The sequence below is a fragment of the Eschrichtius robustus genome, chromosome 11 (genome assembly GCF_028021215.1).
Source record: "Eschrichtius robustus isolate mEscRob2 chromosome 11, mEscRob2.pri, whole genome shotgun sequence".
Classification (NCBI taxonomy): Eukaryota; Metazoa; Chordata; class Mammalia; order Artiodactyla; family Eschrichtiidae; genus Eschrichtius; species Eschrichtius robustus.
Genome location: NC_090834.1, coordinates 102,303,937 through 102,317,323, shown reverse-complemented (window position 1 = coordinate 102,317,323; position 13,387 = coordinate 102,303,937). Strand labels below are relative to the sequence as shown.

The window sequence follows — 13,387 nt, the reverse complement described above, 5'->3', positions numbered from 1 at the left end:
CTGACTTCCTTCACTTGGTATGATAATCCCTAGGTCCATCCATGTTGCTACAAAAGGCATTATTTCATTCTTTTTTATGGCTGAGTAATATTGGATGGGCTTTATGTTAAAATATGGTGCTATTAATTCAACTAAAGGAGTATCTGTGAAATTCAGGGGAGAGAGGAAGGGAACAGACCTCTAAGCTGGATTTGGAGAGACCCAAGGACACTCCAAGAAGAAAATGTTGAATTTGTGAAGACATAGACATTTGCAATAACATTGTATATTTGTAGAAGTAAGTTTTTCAGAATTGCTAGAGGGTAAACTGAGAGCAGGGTAGCATGGAGGTGTTTCAAAGAGAACATCTGGCAGGTTAAAGAATTTAGACATTATCCTAAGAGAGACAGGGAACACTTAGCACACAAGCATGATTATGACATCATGGGATTGCTGTGGGATTTGGAGAGCAATCTGCCACTCAGAGATAGATGTGACTTTTCATTTGTAGTAGATGTTAAAGGCTACCTCTTTGATGAGAGTGTATTGTTTCTCCATTCTTGTTTCTCCTCCTCTTCTTCATTGTCATGCGAGAAACACACCAGTTCAATGGCCTGGGGTCAGAATCACACCACAGTGAAGGGATTCATCCTGCTGGGCCTCACAAACAGGGCAGACCAAAAACAACTCAACTCCTCTCTGCCATCTTCCTGCTGATCTACTCTGTGACTCGTGGGCAACCTGGGCCCGATAGATGTGATCCACACCAGCGCCACCCTCCACACCCCCATGTACTTCCTCCTGAGTGTGCTTTCCTTCCTTGACATCTGCAGCGCCTCCGTGTTCACTCCCAGGCTGCTGATCAACTTCCTCACCACTGACCAGTCCATCTCCTTCGTGGGCTGTGTGGTCCAGATGGCCCTCATGATCCTCCATGGCACAGGGGAGTGTCTGCTTCTGGCCATGATGGCCTATGACCAATTCGTGGCCATCTGCCACCCTCTCGTCTACCACACTATCATGTCCAAGCGTATGTGTGTCCGGCTGGTGGTGGTCACCTATGCTGCTGGGGTGTTCATTTCAGCTGTTCAGACAGGGAATGCCTTCATCTTGCCCTACTGTGGTCCCAACATCATTGATCACTACTTCTGTGACATCCCCCCCATGCTCCAACTGGCCTGCCTCAGAGACAACCATGGCCAATGTCATCTTGCTCGTCTTTTCTGCCTTGGTCACTGTCCCCACAATCTCAGTCATCTTGGTCTCGTATGCCTACATCCTGGTCACAATCTGTCGGATGAGGTCCTTGGAGGCCCAGCGCAAGGCCTTCTCCACCTGTGCCTCCCACCTCACTGCCCTCTCCCTTTACTATGGGTCTGTGTTCCTTGTATGTGTCCAACCCAACCCTGAAACTGCCTCAGCCTGTAACAAGATCCTCTCTGTGTTCTATACCATTGTGATCCCCATTCTGAACCCACTGGTCTACAGCCTAAAGAATAAAGATGTCAAAGCCTCTGCACAAGTTAGGGTTCTTAACCTAAGCAGAAAAGTAATTTGTTAGAAAAGTATCTGGTAGCCCATAAGATAGAAGAGAAGCCTAGAGAACCCAGCCAGGGCAAGAACCAAGAGAGGCAAGGCACAGCTAAGAGCCTGCCACAAGAGTAGTCTGTGCAGGATGGCACCACAGGAAGCATCACCTTTGGGCATCCTCCATGGCTGCAGCTAGCACTGCTGCCCCAAGCTTTCAACACAACTCAGCGGCTGGACACAGTCACCTGCACTAGCCACCACACCTCCCTCTATAGCATCCAACTGTGTATCATCTCTAACTGATCCTTGACCTTCCCATCATTCCCTGAAGCTCAAGTCCTAAGCAGGAGCATTCACCTGTCTGGCAACGTAGCTATTCTACATCTCTTGATATATTAACTACATCCAGCATGGATATCTTACATCCACTGAGCTCCTACATCCACATTTCTGTTGTACAAAGCCCTGAGAGGTGGAAATAGGACCTCCTTTCACTTCAGAAGTGGGAGCTAGATTCTATATTCTTCCTGTCTTGAGAGTTCCCAAATATAGAAAGGATCACTGAATGCCAAACAGTGAAAATGACATATTTCAACAGGAGAAGCCTCCCCTACAAGGCTCTACAGGGAATGTTGCCCTTCTGAATACATGATATTGGAGAAATAATCCATGTGGTGTTTGAGTATAGGAAGGAGATAGTAGTCACTCGACTTTGTGGGAGAGAATGGAGGCTCCAATTAGCCGGGGCCCAAAATGTGCTCTAAAGCAGTAATGAACTATTATTTCTATGTTAATGGCCAATTAAACAAAATTAAAGGCTGAAAGACCATACAACTTTCTTCAATCAAAATCAAATTACCTTTATGTTTTTAGACAAAACCCTACTTGTACTGTAACAGAAATCAGTCTTACTAATTTAAGAGTGGGGAAAAGGAGGTGGAATTTATTGTGAAACCCAGATGTCAACTGAAGTTCAGTATCTTTTGGGGATTCAAATAAAATTGGCTTGAATGCTGTTCCATGTGTGGTAGTGTCCCCACATCCCTGACAACCTGGGAATCCTAGGTAACAGGAGATGGGCTGTAAATGTGTTTTATGCTTTGCCTGGTTACCTCTAACTCTGAGTTCCTTAATCCACTGAATTACTTCAGTTTATGAATCAGCCAGGGAGGGAGAAAAAGCATGGGATTAAGAATGTGGATGATATAAATGAGGAAGAGGGAAAAACAAAACCTGACCATCTTAGATCCTGATGGGGAAGAAAAAAGGGGAGTATAGGCAGGTTGGGTTAAGGGCAATACAGCTGGGCTTGAGGCCTGTGAAGAAGACAAAGAAGCAGTTGCATCTCTGTCAGATAAATCATTCACCTGTAACTTCACAGATGTCAAAGTGAAACTTTTTCCTAGAAAACTAATTAATCCATGGGTGAACCTGTTGATCAATGCTTAGTGATGATATTGGAATCACCTCCCGGCTTTATGTACAGGTTTGAGGTCATTTTTCTTAACATACTGTACTAGGCTTCTCCAGACAAGCAGAACCAACAGGATATATATGGATAGATAGATATAAGAGGAGATTTATTATAGGAATTGGCTCATGCAGTTATGGAGGCTGAGATCCACAATCTGCCATCTGCAAGCTGGAGAACTAGGAAAGACAGTGCTGTAATTCAGTCTGAACAAAAGCCTAAAAACCAGGGGGCTACTGATGTAAGTTGTGGTGAGATTCTGAAGGCCCCAGAACCAAGAACAGCAATATCTGAGAGCAGGAGAAGATGGAGGTCCCAGTTCAAATAAAAACAGCAAAGTCACCCCTCCTTGGCCTTCTTGTTTTATTCAGGCCCTCAACCGACTGGGTGATGCCCACGCACATTGGTGAGGGTCATCTTCTTTATTCAGTCTACCAATTCAAATGCTAATCTCTTCTGGAAACCCCTCACAGACACACGGAGAAATGTTTTACAGCTATCTGTGCATCCTTTTGTCCAGCCAAGTTGACACATAAAATTAACCATCACACATACTAAGGCTAGAGCAGCCTCCAGCTGGTCCCCTACCACCTCCGCAACACTCCATCTCAGACTCAGGAAGTTAGGAACTGCAGTCTTTTCATGAAAATAAGCCATTTGCTTAATGAGAAAGTTTTCTTTAAATAATAATTTCCCTTAGGGCCAAGGAGACGCAGAGGACCAGGAAACAGAGAAGGGGAGGTGCCAGCCCCTCCTTCACTGCCCTGGTAAACTCAGACTCTGCTTCTTAACTTCACCAATTCCTGAGCACATGTTGCCAACAGCCCTAGGCAACCTAGTCACAGACTAAGAAGTGAACAGGTTCCCCAGAAATTGATAGGTGAGTAGCCTAAGAGGAATGGAGGGAAGACAAGGCAGCGGTGTGAGTGCAGGAGCAGCTGGTGACATGGCAAAGTTTCCCCAGAGAGACAAGGCATCCAATTCCTTCAGCCCCCCACATACTGCCCTCTCCAAATGGAGCGCAGCCCTCTCCTCCCCTCTCCCTTCACCCAAAACCATCTGGCATAGAACCCAGTAGGAGTCACTGGAATGTTGGTTGGAAATTAAGTCAAAGTGTTACCTCTCTCAAGAGCATTTGAATTAAATTTTTATTCACACATCTTTAGAGCACCCAGAGCCCAGCCAGTACCTGAAGATCTAGAACTTTCCATTGGGTGGAAGTGAAGCCAAAGGTAGGGGCAGATCAAGCCACAGATGCTAAAAGGAAGACCAGTCTGTGGTCCCAGAGAGGCAGCCAAAGCACTGGGCTACAAGGGGCCACAGTCCAAGCAAGCAGTCAGTGTTGAATGAGTGTTTACTGTTACCAATGACTGGCTCCATCACCTGAGAAAAATTGGTCAGCCTTGCTGGGCCTCAGGTCTGTTCTATGTAGAATAGAGATGATCCCTAAAATCTCCTGTTTACAGATGGAAAGGGGGATAAATCACTTTGAATCTCCTGGATGTTCACCTTGTTCTCAAGGGTCTCAAACTCATTTAAACTAACCTTAAAAGTCTTTGGGGGAGGGACATTGTAATGAAGTGGGGAGTCGGCCCTGGCACTGGGATCTTCAGTGGAAAACTCAAGCTCTCCAGCGGCTGATAACTTCACTCACCAAGTGTGATGTCTCTGCAGACGTCACTTCCAGGGACAACTTGGGGCAGGATGGAAGGAGCCAAAATTAGATAAGACAGGGGCCTTCCCTTGGAGAAAGAATCCAAGACAGTCTAAGGGCATCTCCAACTGGAGCTGGTCAGAGGCAACTCGTATTACAAGGAGAGGGAGATGGGCAGATATCCTTCAGAAGATTCATGGATCCCGCTAGGGTGTAGCCACCCTGCCTTCTCCACAGGATCCTGAATGCTGTCCACACCCCCCACCAGTGTCATAGACCCCGTTTCATCCTTACCCTCTCCGGGACCTCAGAGAAACTGGCCAGTCCCAAGAAGCTGAGTTAGATGGGAAGCAAGCCTGGCTCATAGGCAGTGTGTGGGTAAGCTCTGTAAAGATGAATTTGCCCCATGGAGGGGTACCAGTCAATCTCAGACCCCATTCTTCTACTCTAAGATGCTCATAATGTATGATGTTTGATAATTTGAGAGACTGAAGTTTCAAGGCCAGCCCTCCAGAGTCATTATCACCCAGAAAACTCTATGCCCAATAAACACTGTATCTGATTCAGGACCTCAGGGTCTGAACAGTGCGGCTTCCCTTGGGTGTTACTATTGCACCCAACAGACAGTTTGCTGTTCTACTCACATGCGCTTTGAAGCTCAAAACTGCAATTCTTCATAAAAAATGACCCAATCACTCAATTTACAAAGTTGTCAGTAAACAAGTGATGTGAGCAAAACTGACAGGCTCTCAAACTGTGCCCAGAAGACCAACGCAAGAAGGAAGACCAGAGACAGACTTGAGAACTTACGGGCAGGATGGGATGTTTAAAATTTCTTAGCGGTTCCTATCTGACATCGTTGCCTTCATGCCTCTCCCGCTTCTGACTTCCACAGTCACAAGAGTTGGGCTCAGACATTCAGCCCAAATGTGGGTCGCTGCCCTGGCAGCCCCAGCACTGAGTCTCCACATTGGAGCTCCTGGGGGAAGCCAGAGTTTTCACTCAGTGTGATCGTCACAACCCGTGGTTAAAGCCAACTCACTTGCCATGCTCACCCCTCATTTCCTCTTCCCCAGGCCCAGCTGTCACTGAGAAGTCACATGCTCCTAAATACAACCCAGACCTATTGGGTAATTAATCTACCTCCTTAGCCACCCAATCACTCTCCCAAATTTCCTTCTTTCTCTTTCCCTATGAACCAGAAATCCTGAGACAGAAGATTGTAGATTCATGAGAGCATAAGGTGAAACAGAAGTTATGTGAGTCATGGAATCAGACAGGACTGGTATCTGAATCTGGTTTTGCCATGTACAATCTAGCTTAATTTGTAAACAAGAAAGTTGTGTAAAGATTAAATATTTATATGGCAAAAGGCTTAGCATATAGCATGGTTTATAGTAGATGATCACTCGACACCAGCTTCCCCACTTCTTCTAGGATTATTCATTCTGGGCATTAAAAGGGCATTGGCTGCTGGTATCACTGATGTGGTCATGCAAAATGTCATCTTCATTTTGCTCTTCTGTGGCTCCAGCATCGTTAATCAGTACTTCTGTGACCTCTGCCTCTCTGCCTAACCTCCAACTTACCTGTGCTGACATTGCCAAGGTTGAGGCCATCCTCTTCCATTGTTCTGCTTACCCTCTCCATTGTCACTGTCTTCCTAGTCATGGTCAGAAGGATGCAGCCCCTGAAAGCCCAAAGCAAAGCTCCCTCCATCCGTGACTTTCATCTTACTGTCATCTCCCTCTTCAATGGCACCATCGTGTTCATATATGCTCAGCCAAGCTCTCGAAGTCTCAAGACAATGGGCTAAACCCTGCGGTCCTGTAGCAGGACGGAGCCAAGACAAGTAATCAGATCTTGCAGAGCAGAGTAACTCTAAACCAAGGATGAGTCAAAAGCCAAATACCAGGAGAAGAAGGATAAGATTTCAAAACCCAGGTCAAGATAAGAAAGGCAGCATCATGAGTGAAATCAGGGTCAGACACAAAGTTAGACCAACAGGTGGTACCCTTGGGGGCAAGACAAATATCAGATTCCTTGTCCTTAAGGCCACTGGAAGTCAAACCTAACTTGTGAGGAGGCAGACTCAGAAAGGGGTATTTCAGATCCCTCCAGACTCCTGCTTATGTACAAAATTTGTTTGGAGTTAAGCTTCTTTTAAACACCCATCCTCTCCTATTCTGGCACCTGACCTTGACCTCTCCTCCACATCTCTATTGCCCCTGATAAGAGACAGTGGCCAAAGACAGCACTTCAGAGGCTGCAGTGAAGCGTACTCTGTTCCAGCACCTGTTTCCTCGCCAGCCTCTTTTTTTCATGAGCTCTCCACTCCCAGGACAGCATACAGACACAAGCACATTTGTCACTGGGACAGTGCTGAATTATTCCCACCGAGTTACATTCCTACAAACTCTGCTCACCATTGTTATCTGGCTGTGTATCTCGCTTCCCCAACTAAACTGCAGGCTCTCTGAAGCAGGAACCAAAGCTCATATTTCATTTCATCCCCCACTGAGCCTAGCACAGTGCTGGGTAGTTAATCAGGGCATATTAATTAAGGCATATGTATGTATATATATTTCACCTCTTCCTCTTTGGATTTTCGGCTTTTAGACGGCAGGAGATAAAAAGAATACCAGTTGTTGTTATTCTATAAGGCTCGGGACTTTATGAACCACTCTGCTCCCTGAAGGAGGCATTTGCCCAATAATGATCATTAATAGCTAATATTTATTGAACATATATTATGTGCCAAGAATTCTGGGAGGCACCACATACACACTATTTCACTTAACCCTCATAACAATTCTATGAGTAGGTTATGCCTATTTCACATATGAGAAAACTGAGAGTCCAAGAAATCTAGGGTCAAATATAGTTCAATGGCAGATCCAGGTCCAGCTGATTCCAAAGCCTATGCTCTACTCAAATGTCTAAAACCCCTTGGATTTTTGCAGAAAATTATACAAGTTTACTTTTCTACTGCTTCCAAAAAATCCAGAGAACTTCTCCCTATTTCCCACCAAGGCCCAGCTTTTCTATTAATCCCATAAAATCTTGACTCCTACCAGGAGTTTTCAGTTCCTACAGAGCACCTGAAGAGCCACTTGGAAGAGGAAAAAAGAAACGGGATAGAAGGGGCAGGAAAAATTAGGAGATGAAAGGGCCCTTGGTGCCACTGCTCTGGCCCCACTCCTTTTGCCACGAAAGAAAGCCCCAATTTCCTAAGCCAGTTACCTCTCCATCATCCCATTCCTGAGTTCCATCTTAATGCTAGTGTAGAGTTTCTTTGTGAGTCACAACAAATAATGAAGCCACTTTTTCTTCCAAGGCAAGTCCAGGCTGGTTTCAAGAGTAGACAAGCAGTGATTCACCGACTGAATCATAAATGGGGGGCTTGGAGAAGGAGTGACGTTGCTTAAAGTAGCATCTCTCCCCTAAATCAGAGAAGGGTCTATTGAACCAGGACCTCAATTTTTCCTTGTGCAAAAGGAAGTATTTAGATCATATTGATCTAAGGAAGGTCACTTCCGGTCCTGATATTCACATGAAATCTGAACCCACTTGGCAGTACCAATGAACCTATGTATTGATAAAACATATACTGATGGGGTAACCTGCCTTACAGGTAATGTAACTCTGTTTTTCTTCTCGATTATCAGGTGGCCAAAACAGGAAGCAAAATGCTCCCAAGTCACCCTGAGTAAAGAATGGATTGTCGGGCTTCCCTGGTGGCGCAGTGGTTGAGAATCTGCCTGCCAATGCAGGGGACACGGGTTCGAGCCCTGGTCTGGGAAGATCCCATATGCCGCGGAGCAACTGGGCCCGTGAGCCACAACTACTGAGCCTGCGCGTCTGGAGCCTGTGCTCCGCAACGAGAGAGGCCGCGATAATGAGAGGCCCGCGCACCGCGATGAAGCGTGGCCCCCCACTTGCCGCAACTAAAGGAAGCCCTCGCACAGAAACAAAGACCCAACACAGCCATAAATAATAAATAAATAAATTTAAAAAAAAAAAGAATGGATTGTCATTTGATAACTCTTTGAAACACCACCAGAAAACCTGTTCCTCGACCAAAGCTAAGTTTATTAGACTTACTATAATAAGAGAGAATACAGAATCTTAGTAGTTCTCAATAGGAGGAAATAAATGGAAAATATTTATAGATTTTGGGGGTCTGGATTCAAGTGGTTTAAGGTAGATCAGCCACATCAAGGAGCAGATCAGGACTGGACAAAGTCTGTGACATTATAGTTTAGGATTGACAGATACAAGGGGGAAGGGCCTGAAAGCAAATCTTGGTAAGTAAACTACTGTTTGTTGAGAAAATTATTTACCCAAGTGAGTGATCTATTGTCTTAATAAGAGAGAGGTTTGCCTAGAGAAGCAAACTATTTGTTCAGATAAATTGGCCTGCAGGAACTTCATGAAGCAAACAGTGAAGTTATTTATTGGTTTACAATCATATCTTCCTAGGCCTGAATTTCTGGGAACAATTAGCTAAGTCATGTTGCCAAATAGGAAGTCTCAGCTCTCAGTCCCAATAGTTAAACTATGTGGATATAGATGATCTCCAAGCTCAAGCTCAATTTATTTTTTTTTTAAACTACCATGAGACGCTATTCTGTTCCCATGGAAACTGAACGTCACCTCACTTCCTCCCACCAGTGACATTAAGCCTGGGCTATAATGCTGTGTGTTTCTCCCATCTCACCCCACAAAGTGAGCAGAGATAGTTAATAGAGAAATAGTTTCAGCTGAAGAAGTGCTCATATCACTTGTCAATCAGGCTTGAAAGAATGGGGTTGTATAGAACCTGCTACTAACAACTAGAACCTTCTCACGTTAAAAAAATGAATTGTCATAAATGAGTCATGGGGACGTAATGCACAGCATGGTGACTACAGTTAATGATACTGTCTTGCATATTTGAAAGTTGCTAAGAGAGTAGATCTTAAACATTCTCACCACAAGAAAAAAAATGTAACTACATATGGTGACAGATGTTAACTAGACTTATTGTGATCATTTCTCAGTATATGCAAACATCAAATCATTATGTTGTACACCTAAAACTCATAGAATGTTGATGTCAATTATATCTCAATAAAAAATGTTTTTAACTAAAAGTCAAAACAGTTTTAAAAAATTGCCGTAGGTCAATTAGCTAGATGCTGGCTCAGCAAGTGTGAAGATAGGGCTTCTCAGAGGAAACAGGAAGGATCCTGGCCCGAGAAGCATGGACCATCTGAATTAGGAGAGATGAGCTAGAACTGGGGTCACAGCCAAGAGAAGAAGTTTTCCCTGGAAGAAGATATCAGGCAGCTGAGGCTGCTGTATTAACAGACAATACCCAAATCTCATTGGCTTACAGCAGCAGAAAGTATATCTCTCACTCGTGTTCACGTCTATCATGAGTCAGTAGTGAGTCTACTCCTTTTCATTCCAAGATTCAGGCTCATGTAAGAGAAGCCCCTATATCCTGGACATGGCTGGTGCCATAGCAGAGGGAAGAGAGGGGATATGGGAGACCACAGGCTGGCTCCTAAGGCCTCTATGCTCAGAGAGGGCACAAATCACTTCCATTCACACTCATGGGGCCACACCTAGTGATGTGACCAAGCTTAATCTAAGTGAGGCAAGAGAATGGATAAGAATTCTTATCCGAGAGCTCCAGGGAGGAGCTCTGACTCTTAAGCATCATAATGAAATCTAGCACAATGAAGGAGACATTGCATTCATGAGTAGAGGACTGGCGGCATGAAGGGGGCATTTGCGGGGTAGATGCATCAGACACCTTGTGCCGGTTGGGGTGCAGCGCAAAGGTCAGAGGACTCAGCACTGTTTCACTTCTACTGGCGAGATTCAGCAGGTCTCTCCCAAGTGAATAAACCCCCTCTTACCTGCAGGAAACATGGGCAATCCAGTCGCTCATCTGCCGTGACTCCCTCCCAGATGTGTAGTCTAGGGACTGAATTTCTTTTACCCAAACAAGTCATTTGCTGAACAAGGCCTCTTGCTTTATGAGGTGATTTCCCCTGGGATTGTGGAAACCCAAGGTGCCAGAGTCCCCAAGGAGTGAGCCAGTGTCTTCCTTCCTGGCCTGGGAAAAGCAGTCTTTCCACACCCTGTTCTCACTGGACTTGGCCCTCCAGGGCCCATACCTGAGGGTGTCTGTCAAAGTTATTGATAACAGTGAAAAGTTGGAAATACCTTATTGTCAACCCAGGGGGACAAGTAAATGATGCCACACATACACAATAAAAAACATGCAGTGATTAAATACAATTATATAGACTATTACTTATTGATTGATACAGGGAAATGCCCATGGCATGAGTGAGAAAGTAAATGACAGAATATCTTGTGTAGTATAACTCTGTTTGATTCTGTTTATGGGAAATCATGGTCATGATTGCATTGAGAAATTTATAACACGAACACTCACTAATGTCCATTTTCTGTGGTGGCAGGATTTTAGATGATGTTCTGCTCTCTTCTTGGTTCTTTTCTGTGTTGTTTAAATTCTTTACAACTAGCATGTGTTATTTTTACAAAGACAATAGAGCTATTTTGTAGGTGGGAAGAATTATGTTTTTTTTTTAGGTGGAGAGATGTATTTTCAATATTGTTAAGTGAATAAAGCAAATATGATATAATCCCATTATTGTATATTTATAGCAAATATACATGCTTGTTTCCCAGGGACATTCTGAGGATCAAAGGAAATAACAATTGGGGAAGTCACATCTAGACCATCAAAGAGGGCACATATGTTGATGTCATTATCACTTTCAGTCACTTCTTGTGAGACCTGGGGATTATGTGGACTTGTGTCCCTGTGCACATCTCGGCCTTCTGAGTCTCAGTAACCTGAAGACAGGCCCACCAGGGATGGACACTGTAAATGAAGAGCATCTGTCCTGGCATTTGATGGCGAATCCCTGCTCCTCAGGGGTTCCCAGACAACCCTCCCCAAGACCTCTCCAGCATAACTTGGAGACAACCTGCTGTTCTAGGACTGCTCCTGGGAGGACCAGTCACAAATTCCCACTGGCACATTTCTTAACTCTAGCGGTCATGATGAAAAAAACTAGATGAAACTTAAGACGGGAGTCTTCCCAGCTTTGTTACAACTGGTTGAGAAGTTCCCTTGAGAAAGCCGGTCAGAGGCAATTAATGAAAAGGGGAGAGGAACACCCCAAGAGGTCTGCAAAAACAAGGCTCATGGATGGATGGTCTCTGCTCAACCACATGTAAGTGGGCTGAGAGGTGGAATCCTAATACCAGTAGGGGCTTAGATTCCTTTATCCTCCCTTCCTCATGCACCATGCTCACACCATTCAGATCTGATCAGCCCCTGCACTGAGGTGACTGGGAAAAAATTGGAGCTCAGAAGCAGTGCACAGTAAGGTTGAAATTAATTTCCTTAGGGTTGGACCCAGGAACCTCTTGGCTTTTTTTTAAAATTAATTTGGTTGTATTTCTTTCTTTTTTTTTTTTTTTATTTATTTATGGCCGTGTTGGGTCTTCGTTTCTGTGCGAGGGCTTTCTCTAGTTGCGGCAAGTGGGGACCACTCTTCATCGCGGTGCGCGGGCCTCTCATTATCGCGGCCTCTCTTGTTGCGGAGCACAGGCTCCAGACGCGCAGGCTCAGTAATTGTGGCTCACGGGCCCAGTTGCTCCGCGGCATGTGGGATCTTCCCAGACCAGGGCTCGAACCCGTGTCCCCTGCATTGGCAGGCAGATTCTCAACCACTGCGCCACCAGGGAAGCCCTTTTTTTTTTTTTAATATTTGGCTGCATCATGTCTTAGTTGCTGCACGTGGGATCTATGTTGAGGCATGTGGGGATCTTCCCTTGCGGCGGGCAGGCTTCTCTCTAGTTGTGGCGCAAGGGTTCCAGAGCGCGTGGGCTCTGTAGTTTGCGGCGCGCGGGCTCTCTAGTTGAGGCACGCAAGCTCAGTAGGTGTGGCGCGCCGGCTTAGTTGCCCTGCGGCATGTGGGATCTTAGTTCCCTGACCAGGGATGGAACCTGCGTCCCCTGCATTGTAAGGCAGATTCTTTACCACTGGACCGCCAGGGAAGTCCCAGGGGCCTCTTGGCTTTTACTGCTCACATTCTATCCTCTGTTAGCTTCAACTACGAGCTTTACTTTGTACACCAGAGACCTTGGAGTTCTCCCTGACACTACTCTCCTCCTCACACTGGCATCTTCAGCCCATCACCAAATCCTGACATATTTACAGCCAAACATCACTTGAATCCATTTACCTCTGTCTGTCTCCACTATCCTCCACCCCTCTAGTTTAAGCTATGAATCCCCCCTGGATGATTTCAACATCCTCCCAACAAATCTCCCCCATCTATTGGCCCTCCTCCAATCATTTCCCCACAACTGAATTTAGAGTGATCTTATCAAAAAGCAAATATGGCGGGCTTCCCTGGTGGCTCAGTGCTTAAGAATCTGCCTGCCAATGCAGGGGACACGGGTTCGAGCCCTGGTCCGGGAAGATCCCACATGCCACGGAGCAACTAAGCCCGTGTTGCTCACAACTACTGAGCCTGCGTTCTAGAGCCTGCGAGCCACAACTACTGAGCCCGCATGCCAGAACTACTGAAGCCCGTGTGCCTAGAGCCCGTGCTCCGCAACAAGAGAAGCCACCGCAATGAGAAGTCCGTGTACCGCAATGAAGAGTAGCCCCCACTCGCCGCAACTAGAGAAAGCCCGCGTGCAGCAACGAAGAC

At 45.6% G+C, this 13,387-nt stretch overlaps 1 pseudogene; it reads left to right on the top strand.

Annotated features, from left to right (window-relative positions):
• Positions 1-588: 588 nt before the first annotated feature.
• On the top strand, positions 589-1,540 carry LOC137772546 (olfactory receptor 5P56-like; annotated as a pseudogene).
• The last annotated feature ends 11,847 nt before the right edge of the window (positions 1,541-13,387 follow it).